Genomic DNA, 14,326 nt, shown 5'->3' on the forward strand with positions numbered 1-14,326 from the left:
GGTCATCTCGTTGTATCATTTAATTATGAAATGTGATTTTAATGTATATGTATTGTATGTGCTTTTTATGGTTTCTTTGTAAATCGAATAAAGCGTGCTTTGACTGACATTACACAGCTTATTTAAAGTCTAGAAACGGCTGGTCATTCTGCAACGATTCTGTTGTAACTTTAAAAAAAAAATTGCCGTATGACCTTAAAAATTCTTACCTGGTGTTTTTAAAACCAAAATTTTAAGGAAAGAATCTCGGGATTTGCTCTGAGGAATTGCAAGAGGTTCATGGAGTAGAGGGAATGTAAGTCTGCAATGCTGTCTAGATTATTGGTCCAAAACTTTTAATTATAATGTCATTTTAAAAATCCAACTATATAAACCTGATGCAAGTAAGTCTGCTTCATAGTAAGCAGTATCAGTGTCATAGGAAAAGTAAAACATGAGTGAGCAAGAAGGGTAAGATATTAGTAGTCCAGGATTGTGAAAGTAATCCTAAATGTTTTCTTTCTGAAAGTTGCGAAAATAGAAAATGACGGGATTTGATTACAAGAATTCCAAGAGTTGTAAATCGCTCCAACATGATTTGGCCATGTGGAAACATGTGGTAGAATGTGAGAAGTCTTTTATCGTATGTAACATATTTTTCAAAATGATGGAGGTTTTCTTTCAGAAAGTGGCGGGCTAAAAATATTAATAGCACAACAGAGTGTACGCTGTTCATAGGACATCCTTCGACGTTATGGAAAGTAAGTTAATTTTAAGGAGTTTTGAATTCAGATTTCTTATGTTGTATGGGTTTTTTAAACACAATCATTTTGATTGTGTTTTTTTTTCCCCGCTGTTACATGATGAATACCTTCAAGTCACTGATTTAAGTGAAATTTGATACATTCTGAGAACAGCAAAAATAAACCATTTAACATGTATAATTAATGTTCTACTTTTTGTACTTATGATATACATTTATAAATGTGAGGTAGACATGGAGAAACTGAGGCTTTTGTAAATATCAAAGTTAATGCATACACTGCTGCACTTCTGGGTACTGTTTCATATGCTGGACTACATCTGCACTATGAGATACCTAAGCAAAGGCAACACAGGTGATGTGATTGTGAAATGAGCAAAAGAAACTCCACGTTTTTCAATTACATTACTTGTGTTTTCTAAGTTTACGAATGACATTGTGCAAATGAAGTTTAGGTCTGTCTATGGACACAGAAGAGGTCTGGCCGTTGTTCAAGAGTGAAGTGGACATGTTTTACTTCAATGGTAGGCCTTCACATGTATTATCTCCTCTGTATTCTTCAACAAGCATAAATTTGATATGCAACCCTGAGTAGGCCTCACCTTAAACAAACTTTTGGAGAGGCCACACCTTATCGTCATCCTGAATCAATCATTTAATCTATCACATTTAACTTCTATTAGTTCTACTGCTTCATTTGTTTAATCCTTACTTTCCTGCGTTTGCTACTTCCCTCATTCCTTTCTCTATTACTTAATTATTCTACTCCTTCCACTATTTTTCTCAGTCCCTCTCTTCTCATACTTCTTCACTCTTGTTCACTCACTCTGTCTCTATTAATGTCATTGTTTCTGATTGATCACAAATTTTTTTTAAAAAAAAGAACAGTAAGTATAAGGGAAGGAAACAGACAGTTATGTTACAAGAAAGACAGCTATAGGGAGTAAAGAAAATATACTGTTACTCGCAATCCACTGCTGATGATGTCATTAACCATGTCATGAATGATATAATATGTGACATCATCAGCAGTGGATTGCGGGTAACAGTATCTTTTGTTTACTCCCTATAGCTGTCTTTCTTTTACCATAACTGTCTGTTTCCTTCCCTTATACTTACTGTTCTTTTTTTAAAAACATTTTTTTGATTCGCTCCCGGTTCGCGTACCGGAGTGCGAACCGGGAAGCGAACTAAAAGAAATAGAGGTTGGCAGAGTTCCAAATATTCTACCAATTTTTTTATAATGGGGAGGTAGTTCTGAAAAGAACTTTTTTTTTTGTTTTTGTTGTTTTAAATTTTTTTTATTATTTTTCAGAACATTTTTTTAATTTTTTTTGTATTTTCTGAACATTTTGATATTTTTTTGGTTTTTTGAGGGAGAGGGAAAAACAAAAACGATTCATTGTAAAGGGCTCAACAGGAGCAACAAAAAAAGAAGAATTTATTGTTTGGGGCGTTTCGGGCAAACATGATTATCAATAGCTTTGATAATTAGAGTAATGCTACTTTCTCTGTAGCAAATGAATTGATTACAGCGCACGCACACTTGTTTCACTTCCCCAAACTTCATTTGTATGTTTGGGACCATCTCCCTCGCCTCTGGTCCCGTCACTTCTTGTACAACCGATCTTCTGGCCATCGCAGGGGGATTTTCTTGCTCGTCACGTAGCTGGGCAGCACTATAGTTGTTAGGATGCCACCTACTCATATGCCGATGCATAGTGTAGTTGCCGAAACTGTATTTTTTATCAGTCCCCCTGGACAGTCTTTCTTTACATATACGGCAAAACACGTAGCGTGCATTTACTTTCTTTTGGCCCTCGGGAAATTTAAAAAATTGCCAAATATAGTTCTCCTTCCGATTATACCTCCTGGGCTCCTCTGGCAAAAACAGTGTCTCTTCCTGCTCTTCCTCCTCTTCCTGTTCTTCCTCTTCTTCTTGAATAATAACTTCAGCAGGTGGTCCTCTCTTCCTTGGATGTGGTGGAGGTGGTGGGGAAGAACCAGCTGAAGCTACTAATGAAGCCATATCTCAATGTTAATAAAGGGTCTTTCTCTCACCAAGATGAAAGTCAGAGTGAGGAAAGAAGGAGGGGTTTTCATCATTTGGGAAAAGCAAAAGTTCTAAACCAATGAAAAGTGTTAATTTTAGATCACATGACCTAGTATTACATCATTAGGAAACCAAAAGTGAAATGAACCAATGAAAAGTGTTATTACCGAGTCACATGACCTGCTGTGTTTACGTTACGCGCTTTTGCGCCGCGTTCCAGTTCGCTTCCGGGTACGCTAACTTGGCGCGTCACATGACGTATTACGCGACAATGCAAAACGTCATGCTAACGCAACAGTTACGCAAACGGAACGTTTACCGGTTCGCGGACCGAGTCGCGGCTCCAAATTGAGCTAACGGGAAGCTAACCGGTTCGCGGACCGGGAGCGAAACAAAAAAAAAAAATTTTTTAAAATTGTATCAAAAACATGTAAAATATATTTTAAGATTTAAAGAAGAATACATTTTACAGCTACAGATATTAGCTTTTAAAAAACCAATGAAATTCACTGAAAAAACCATAGGTTATAGACCATATATAGTTAGGAATTAGCATTTACAAAACCTTGAAAATTCACTGAAAAAACCATGGGTTATAGAACATATATAGTTAGGGATTAACATTTACAAAACCTTATTTTACTCACACAAAACCATTGAAATTTCATATATAGTTAGTTGTACTAACTATATATCGCGCACCCGCAATCCACTGCTGATCATGTCACATATTACATCATTCATGACATGGTCAGTGACATCACTGATGACATCACTGATGACATTATCCATTGACTGTATGTTTCTGTAAAGTTAAAATATGTTTTACATATTGAAGAATGAGTGGATGTATAAGTGTCTGGATGAAGGATTTAGTAGGTGCATGACTGACTGTATGAGTGAGTGATTAAATGTGTCTCACTGAGTGCATGGGTTAGTGACTAAACTGTCTTAATTTGTGCATCATTATGTCTGTTGTTCTGTAAACTGCTGCATGTGTTGATCAGTAGCTATATGAGTAACTATATGGGATATTGATTGGTTGCCCAAGTATTTGTATGGGACACTGTGTGTGTGTGTGGGTTGTGGTCCCTCATTCCAGGCAAGCTTTTGTGAGTTTGATTAAATGTGGCTTGTTGTCTGAGCCACGAGGTGAACACAGCTGCAGTCTGCAGTCCGAGCTGAAGCATCAAGCGATGAGTCAGTGAGAGGAGCAGGGAAAAGCCGGTGATGTGATTAATGGGGTGTTTGAACTGTGACACTGACCCCACAACCCACTGGGGATTTCATTTCTATTTTGGCACCATGGATGAGACACGCAAAAACTCCTGCACTACAAGAACCATCAGGCCATAGTTATGGCCACGCCCACTGAGGCGGGGATTATCAGAGACTAATGCAGGCATCAAAAGACTGGTTTCATTCACGTAAGTCCTCAACCCTTTGAAGAAGTGCGTCAGAGAGCACGAAACGCGTCAGGGCTGGACATTATTTTTGTGAGGCAGCAAACTGTTCCTGCGCTGTTTGCATCATCATTAAAAAGGCAAAATCGAATTTTCCTGTTTGTGGCTCCCTCATTCCAGGCAAGCTTTTGTGAGTTTGATATATATATATATATATATATTACCTACTGGCGATAGCCAGTAGGTATATAGTTAGGATTTTTTTCCTATGGGATTTCTGAAAATTCTATGTCGAATAACTTTGGCGTTTGTGGACGGAATTGGCTGAAATTTTCAGGAAAATGGCACATTTTGTTTCTGAGCAGCCCCTGAAAATTTGGGGGGTTTCGTCAAGGGGGGGGCCGAGAAAAAAGGGGGGTCCCAAAACGCGTTTTTCCCATTCATTTTTCCATAGGGCGGTTGGACTCACTTTTAGCTCGAACGGCTGAATGGATTTACACGAAACTTGGCAAAATTGTAGATATGCTTTGCCCGACGCGCCTTTGCTATGTCTCAATATATGTGCTCCAGTGGATTTTGAGAAATTAACGTTTAAAAAAATATATATATCTGTGACAGCGCTCCGGTTAGCGCCCCGGTTCGCGTACCGGAAGCGCAACGGAACTTCGCGAAGCGAAGCTGATTGGCTCTCCGGTGTCTGTCAACATTCTAAACAGTCCGGAGCGGCCGCCATCTTGTCTCTCGGTAGGATCGAGAGACAAGAGGTGGTGAAAAACGAAGGGGGAAATGAAGGAAAGGGGGCAAGGTAGACCTTTCCTGACCCCCTAGGATTGATGAGGGGGATATTAAAGTGCCCCGCGGGGCAAAAAATAAAAATAAACATTTTTTTGCGATTTTTCGCCGTAGAGGCGCGTCCCGGTACGCGAACCGGGCAGCTAACCGGCAGCGTAACGGGAGTCTGAGGAGAAGCTGATTGGCTGTCAACATTGTAAACAGTCTGGAGCGGCCGCCATCTTTTCTCTCGGTAGGATCGAGAGACAAGAGGTGGAAAAAAAAAAGGTGTAAATGAAGGAAAGGGGGTAAGGTAGACCCCTCCTGACCCCCTAGGATTGATGAGGGGGCTATTAAAGTGCCCCGCGGGGCAAAAAATAAATAAAAATGTTGCGATTTTTCGCGGTAGAGGCGCTTCCCGGTACGCGAACCGGGCAGCTAACCGGCAGCGTTACGGGAGTCCGCCATCTTGTGTTTTTGGAGCGTCCGGTTCGCGTACCGGGTAGCGTTCCGGTAAGCGTAACAAGGGGAAAACCAAGAGAAACATTAAAATAAAATTTAAGGGAATAGATTTCCACCAAACTTGGCAAAATTGTAGGGACTGTTTGTTTGATGTGCCTTTGTGAGGCCTCAAGATATGTGCACGTGTGGATTTTGTCTAATTAAGGTTAAAAAATATATATATATCTGTAAGCGTGCTCCGGCGCGCTTACGTTACGGGTTTTGTTTGTGCTGCAGAGCCGATACATCACGGTTATGCGACGCGTCATGAGGCGTCTCACGTGGCTACGTGATACGTCACGTAATAAAGAATATATTTTACAGCTATAGATATTAGCTTTTAAAAAACCAATGAAATTCACTGAAAAAACCATAGGTTATAGACCATATATAGTTAGTAATTTGCATTTACAAAACCTTGAAAATTCACTGAAAAAAACCATAGGTTAGAGACCATATATAGTTAGCTGGACATTTTATTGATATAAAACCAATGAAATTCCATATATAGTTAGTTGCACTAACTATATATTTCGCGCATCCGCAATCCAATGCTGATGATGTCACATATTACATCATTCATGACATGGTCAGTGACATCACTGATGACATCTCAAATGACATCACTGATGACATCACTGATGACATCTCATTTAACATCAATGATTACACCACTGATTATATACTTCATGTGATAATACAATGCACCTCCTTACACTCTAATATAACCTCTGTTACACCTAGTGTAAAATACAGAGTATCATTTTTGAAACCATTGACACACAAATAACATTTACTACATACGCACTCACTGATTCCTACGTCTGAACACACATTCACTCAAAGGTTCAAAATAAGCTTTATTCGATATTTAGACAAATATCATATAAGCATACCTTCATATACATAGTTTAAAATGCATTTATATTACAGATGATTGAGAATGTTTCAGTTTAAAATATCATACAAAGCTTCGAGAAAAATCTACGTTAAAAAGACAGATAAAAAAACAAAGAGGAGTAATCACTATCTCCAATCTCAATCTAAGGTTTTCCTGAATTTTATCACTAATTTTAAAAACTGTTCCATTTTGGTTGTCACCTCCTCATCCTCAAGTTCCTGTAGGCGCTCAAAAGCAGTTTTACATTTCCTGATATTCCATCTCTTTAGTAAGGGTAATAATAGGGCTTTTCTCAGAATCCCGTAATACTTGCAGAAGAGGATGGTGTGAATGTTAGATTGTTGTGAAGTAGTATCACAGGGACAGAGACAGGTGATCCGTGACCAGTCATTGCATTTTGGGAATGTTACGTATCGATAAAAAGAGCCCATTCTGAATCTGGTGAGTAACATCCTTGAGTAGCACGGAAAATCTGATGATAGGTATGGTTGGAGGCCCTTCTGAGGTGTTACCCTTTGATATGCCAGGATGGTGTCAGAAAGTTTTTGTTTGTTCCATCTAACTGATTCCAAATGGGCCATTAAAATCTTTCTCAAATGTTTTCGCGAAATATTTTCCAGTGACGATGGATCTGTAAACCACTCTTGGTGCCCGATCTCAAAAAAGAAATTTCTCACATAGTTCAACCAATTAGATTGGTTGGAATGTTTGACCCCTTCCAATTTAAAAATGTCTTGTAGCACCTCTCTGTTAAAAGCAGTCTCAGGGGTAGTCCAAATTTTGTGCCAGAGAAGGGGGGGTTCAGTTTTTATAGTATCTGTTATATACGGGAGATCCAGCTCAATGTGCATTTTATATACAGAGGTTGCCTTTGAGGCAGCGAGGAGATACCTTAAAAATTGATTTTCCAGAGTTTGTATCGGTGAGATGTTTTTATCTACGCCCCAGAGGCCAGCCCCGTAGATAGCGGTAGATGCACATTTTGCTTTATATATAGTTATTAGTTGTTTAACTGGTCTGCCCCCTATCTTTCCTGCAAAATCCCGGAGACCTCCAATCGCTCTCATAAATGCGAGTTTCCTCTTCTCTATTGCCGCTTTCCAGAGTAACTTTCTATGTAGGCAGATTCCCAAATATGTAAAGGCCTCCACTGTCTCCAATCTTTGGTCCTCAATAAAGATGGGGCATGGGGTTTTTTGTCTTTTGTTACATAGCATGGTGTACGATTTTGCTATGTTGACTTTGAGGCCCCTGTCATTCATAAAAGTCGTGAAAGCTGATACTGCCTTTTGTAGGCCCATTCTGGTCTGGGATAGAATTGCAGCGTCATCTGCATATAGCAGAATTGGAATCGGTTGTCCCCCTATTTTAGGGAAGTCACACTCGATGGTTTTGAGATGCTCGCCGATCGCGTTTATATAAAGGGAGAAAAGCAGGGGAGCCAGAATGCACCCCTGTCTAACCCCTCTATTGATGTTGAAACGTGGCGAGCACTCTCCCCTCAGTCCATATCTCACTCTGGCTCCTGCTTCACGGTACAAAGCCTTAATGAAAAGAAGGATTGATGGATCCATCCCAAAGTGGGTTAAGATGTCCCATAGTTGGTCATGCAGAACACAGTCGAATGCTGAGGTGAGATCTATGTATGTTATATACAGACTGTGCCCTTTGATGTCGATGTATTTTGACTTGATTAGGTGTAAATTGAGGACCTGTTCAATTGTACCTCTGCCTGACCGGAAACCATATTGTAGTTTCGAGAGTATATCTTTTTCCTCTATCCAGATGGTTAATCTTTTCAGGATTATACGTCCAACAATTTTCATTAAGGTGTCGAGGAGAGATATGGGCCTGTAGCACGATGGCAGGTGCCTGTCTCCTTTTTTAAAGATTGGTATTACTATAGCCTCTCCCCAGGTTGGCAGGAGCTTTGTGATGCTTATAGAGTTAAGGACAGAGGTCAACAGGGGAACCCAGAACTCCATCTCTGCCTTATACACATCTGCAGGGATTGCATCCGGTCCAGGGGCCTTTCCAGGCGGGCTTTCTTTAATGGCTGATTCCACCTCCTCAAGTGAAAAAAGGATTTGGCATGGGGTATCCCGGATTGAGTTTATGGAAAATGGATCCGGGTTGAGGTTATTTAAACATGCGGGTTTAGAGTAGAGCTTCTGGAAATGCGCCGCCCACTTCTCTCCATTTATTGCCATGTCCAGGTTCCTCTCGGGCATTTTTACCCATGGCAAAGGGGAATTAATAAGTCTCCAAAAAGCTGACATATCCCCCATCTCCGATGTTTCCACCAATTTCTGCCATGCTTCCTGTTTCAGTTCCTTTTTTCTCTGTTTTATGGCTAAACGATATTGATTTCTGGCCTGGCGTATTTCTAATTGAGGTTTGGGTTGGACACGCAGCCAATTCTTTAGGGAATTCAATGCCTTCGTACATTTTGAATCGAACCACCCATTTTGAACAAATGTACCTGTTTTGAACTGTCTCGTCAAGAGTTCTTTCAAGGTGCCCTGAATTTTAATGAAAGCATTACAGATATCCTCAGGATTGTCCTTATTAGAAAGACAAGTATGGATCTCCTCCCTCCTTTTGTTGACTAGGTGTTTGAGGAGGTTTTTTGGGTTGATTTTATCCCATTTGACACAATATCCGTTTTTAGCTCCCAAGATAATTGGTTGTTCATAAGTATCTTTATGTGAGTTCCGGCTCAGCGATGGTCCCGGTAAATCTATGGTCATGGACAGAGGATAGTGGTCACTGTGTGGATGGTCGAGTGTGTTCCAATCTCGTATTAACAATGCATGTGCTTTTGAGAATAATAGGAAGTCTATGATGGTGTTGCTGCCTCTGCCATGAAAGGTTGGTTTAGGGGGGCATGGGGTCTGCAGGAGCTCATTTACCAAATGTAAGTTAAAAGAGGTCACGAAAGTGTTAAAAAGATCCCCTGACTTTGTATGCAAAAAATGGCTGAAGGTGGAAAAACCAGGATCTGAGGCATATGTATCATAAATGTCACAACCATCTCTTTCTGTGTTTGGGCAGATATGGCAGTTTAAATCGCCCGCAGGGAGAATTGCACACTCTCCACCCAAGTTTTCTTTAATCGAGAGCATGGCTTGATGTAAATTATCCATGGCTTTCTCCAATTGGTCTGCAGGCAGGTTATTGTAAAAATTTATAATTAACAATGACAATGACGGGGCGATGTCCAGTGCAATTATCTGAAAGGAATCTCCCAGTAATGTTTTCCTAATCTTCTGACCGACTGCTACACTAATGTAGGTGCATAGACCCCCCTTGTGTCTGCCCTGTTTAGTCGCAGCAGCCGGTGAATGGAAAGTCTTAAAGCCTTGAAGGTGGATGGGAGAGATCGCCCAAGTTTCCTGGAAGCAGAGGATGGAATACTGATTTACCACCTTTATCCAATCCGGTAAAATAGTTTTAGAAGAGAGTCCTGCTAGATTCCACGAGAGAAACTGTAAATTGCCAGTTTTATTCTTGTCTGCCTTGTTGTTAGAGTGTGAATTGGCATTTGTACTAATGGGAAGACAACTTAGACTTTTTTCTTTGCCCCTGTCAGTGGTTTGGACTCTATTATTTACCCCCTTATGTGGGGAGTTTTTATTTGGGCCCTTTTCATGATTATCCTGCGTATGATTGGGGTGAGCGATGGTACTCTCAGATCTCCTACAGCCGTCATTTACTTGCTTCCCTTGAGAGAGTCATTCTACGTCCTCCATACCGCAGAGTGGCTCAAAGAAGTTATAACAGGGTATATTCCAATTTGGGTGGAAGAAAGAGGGGCGTTTGACATTGCCCTGTGGATAAAACTGTGGAGTCGGGAGTAGAAAGAGATCGTTTGAGGGAATCGATATCTGGTCTCTTACTCCCTGGGTAAGGTGGTTATATCCAAACTGCGCAAATGAATGTTTAGGATAATGAGATTTGTGTGGCTTAGAGGACATTAACGCTTCAGGGTAAAAGTAGGCTAAGGGTTTTGGCAGAATTGGTCCCCTGTGGAGGCCCGAGAACCAGTCTGTAATATGTGAAATGACCCTCGGATCTTTAAAGGTGACAATAACTACATCCCCTTCTATGTCTTTGGGGCGAATACCAACCCAGTCGGTTCTTCTCACCATTATTATGTCCCCATTTATATGAGGGGGTAGGGGCCTATTTTCCCTGAGCCAGAAAATCACCTTGTTTTTTTAAACTGTGATGATTTTCGTATCCTCCTGTACTTGATAGTGGTGCGACCCCCGTTAATATGATAACGTTTTGTGATGCGGTCGGGGGTAGGTCGACATATCTTTTACCTGGCCGTTTATCCTGTATCACGGCAGGGTGGGTTTTTTCCCGGGTAGGAGGGGGATTTCCCATTTTAGCTGAGGCAATGAGAGAGTTGATTTGTGTCGAATTTGCCTGCGTATGAGGAGGCGCTTTTGGAGAAGCAGCTGGTTTTTGAGTGGTTAGTGACTTCTTTGTGGAGACTGACGGTTGGATTTTGTTCTGGTTTGATACCGGGGTTTGCTTAATAGGCATCTGATCTTTAATCGGTTTTTCACTACTAGGTTTCCCCCCCCCAATTTTCGTGATAGTGGGATTTACTGTGGTGGTTATGATTTTTGTTTCCTGTTTAGATTTGTCGCCAGATTTTGACCTTGAGTCAGGATTTGCTACTTGGGTTTGGGTCAGGGTCTCCGAGAGAGTGTGCAGTTCAGTAGCTATTCTTTTCACTCTCTCGAGTATTGGTGTTAATAATGCCTTCACAAGATGTTCCATGGCGTCCACAAAGTCTTTAATTGTGGGAGGGACGCAGGAAGTTAATGTTTCCCGTGGTGGTTTTGGTATTCCTTCTACAATTTGTAGCAATTCTTTTGTGAGTATGTCCTTCGCCGAGGTTTGAGTTTTGGGGGTATTTTTCGTTGGTAATTTTTTCCTTCGTTTTTTGGGCGGGGATCGAATAATAGCCTGATTCTTTTTGGATTTCTGTTTCCCTTTAGACACTTTATCTGACTTTACTACCACTGGGGAAGGGTGGAACATGGAAAACTTTTGTGTGGCCTGGGAGGAAGGAATTTCTATGATATCCGGCCCCACGAACTCCGCAGTCTTTGGCAAATTTGGTGTGACCAAGTCTATGAGGTCGGCGGATGCCGTGGTTGTAAGATTAACAATTTTTAAAGGGGATGGGAGCAGAGATCCATTATTTGGCGGGAAGTAGGATTGAAAAACTAAGGGCACATTATCAGTATTCATTAAATCCTCAACCGTGATTTTTAAGGTGGAATTAAGTGGGCTGGGCTCAAGAATAGGTGAGGGAACTGGTATGAGAATGTTATTTTTAAGTTGCTCAATAGATTGTCTCCTTGCAATGCGCCTCTCTGCCAAGGCCAGGTCTCTATCAATTTTGCCCTTTACTTTGGAGAAGAATTTGTCCAGAGGGCCAAAGATTGAGCTCCCTTCACCCATAGGTTGAGCTTCGCATCCAGGTTTCGCCATAGTTGTATGTCTTTTGGATGAGGACGCAGGTTATGGGGGTGGCCCGGCCCGGCCTAATCAGGCCTTGGAGGGCCGTAGAGGGCCCGCCCTTTGCCCGGGCTTAGCCCCGGGCGCTCCCCCGCGCGCTCCCGCGCAGCGGATATACAACCGGTATTAAATCCCTGTCAACGAGATAGGCGGGGTGGGGGCGGGGCCGGCAGGGAGAGCCGGCCAGCTGGTGTTTATCAGGCCCTCGCAGGGACTCCTGGTCCACGGAGTCCCTGCTCCCAGCTCGCAGCCCTGCCGGTTTCCTCACACACGCCCCTCCTTGCACACAACTTCCGCGGAGATCCGCGCTGCGGGACCCGCGAAGCGGGTCCGGCAAGTCTTTGCGCGAGTTCTCGCTGGTGTCTGCCCTGCTGCCCAAAGGACCAGGAAGCACGTCTCCAGTGACCCGGTAAGGTCCGCTTGCAGTGGTATCCCGCTGAGGCTGGTTTCAAAGCCTCTATTTCAGCTCCGTGGGCGGGTGGGGGCGGGGCCGGCAGGGAGAGCCGGCCAGCTGGTGTTTATCAGGACCTCGCAGGGACTCCTGGTCCACGGAGTCCCTGCTCCCAGCTCGCAGCCCTGCCGGTTTCCTCACACACGCCCCTCCTTGCACACAACTTCCGCGGAGATCCGCGCTGCGGGACCCGCGAAGCGGGTCCGGCAAGTCTTTGCGCGAGTTCTCGCTGGTGTCTGCCCTGCTGCCCAAAGGACCAGGAAGCACGTCTCCAGTGACCCGGTAAGGTCCGCTTGCAGTGGTATCCCGCTGAGGCTGGTTTCAAAGCCTCTATTTCAGCTCCGTGGGCGGGTGGGGGCGGGGCCGGCAGGGAGAGCCGGCCAGCTGGTGTTTATCAGGCCCTCGCAGGGACTCCTGGTCCACGGAGTCCCTGCTCCCAGCTCGCAGCCCTGCCGGTTTCCTCACACACGCCCCTCCTTGCACACAACTTCCGCGGAGATCCGCGCTGCGGGACCCGCAAAGCGGGTCCGGCAAGTCTTTGCGCGAGTTCTCGCTGGTGTCTGCCCTGCTGCCCAAAGGACCAGGAAGCACGTCTCCAGTGACCCGGTAAGGTCCGCTTGCAGTGGTATCACTCATTCACCCATACAATCCCTCGTACATACAGTCACTCATCATTACAACACTATCATATGCACTCATACACCTATGCAGACACTCACACACTTCCACTCATCCATAGAGTTACTCACACACCTAGTCAGTCCTGTAAAGAATCAATCACACTTCGATTTCCTCATCTATACAGTTAAACACAGAACACCTTACTTTTTCAAACATATACTAACACATACTTATTCTCTTATACAATTACTGATACAAGTACACATTGATCTGCACAGAGTCACACACCGCCCAGCCAGCCACACACACACTCAGTCTTCCATACAAATACTTGGGCAACCAATCAATAACCGATATAGCCACTCATATAGCTACTGATCAACACATGCAGCAGCTTGCACAACAACAGACATATTGATGCACACTTTCAGACAGTTTAGTCACTAACCCATGCATTCAGTAAGACACATTTATTCACTCACTCAGTCAGTCACGCACCTACTAAATCCTTCATCCAGACACTTATACATCCACTCATTCTTCAATATGTAAAACATATTTAAACTTTACAGAAACACACAGTCACTGGATGATGTCATCAGTGATGTCATTTGAGATGTCATCAGTGATGTCACTGACCATGTCATGAATGATGTAATATGTGACATCATCAGCATTGGATTGCGGATGCGCGAAATATATAGTTAGTGCAACTAACTACATATGGAATTTCATTGGTTTTATATCAATAAAATGTCCAGCTAACTATATATGGTCTTTAACCTATGGTTTTTTCAGTGAATATATATATATATATATATATATATATATATATATATATATATATATATATATATATATATATATATATATATATATATACATATATAGAGAGAGAGAGATTTATGGATTCGCACATTTTTATTTGCTATGACAAAATTTTTCTTTCTAGTACACTGTGTGAGTGGGCTGAATATTGGTGAGGTCACTGTAAGGGTAGCCCAACTCTTTCATGTGTCAGGTGTTGGTAGTGCAGTTTCACAACAGGGAACTTTCCAGAATTTCCAGGAGCAGCATCATGGTTAAAAGAGTACACAAGTTTTCTTGTGGTTACCCAAATGAACAACCAGGTCCCCGTCTCTGTCCTCCTCAAATGGATTGTAGATGGTGTTGTGACACACATTTTGATTTCTCTCAATGTTAAAAGCAGGCGATGTGAATCAGAATACTTTAAGCTACGAATACATACAAACTCCACTTATTCACCCTCACCGCAATGCAAATGGTGTATCCCAGCGCGATGGGACACACCAATACCGCTGTTGTACCTCAACAAGCAGGG

This window comes from Lissotriton vulgaris, chromosome 8, assembly GCF_964263255.1.
Source record: "Lissotriton vulgaris chromosome 8, aLisVul1.2, whole genome shotgun sequence".
Classification (NCBI taxonomy): domain Eukaryota; kingdom Metazoa; phylum Chordata; class Amphibia; order Caudata; family Salamandridae; genus Lissotriton; species Lissotriton vulgaris.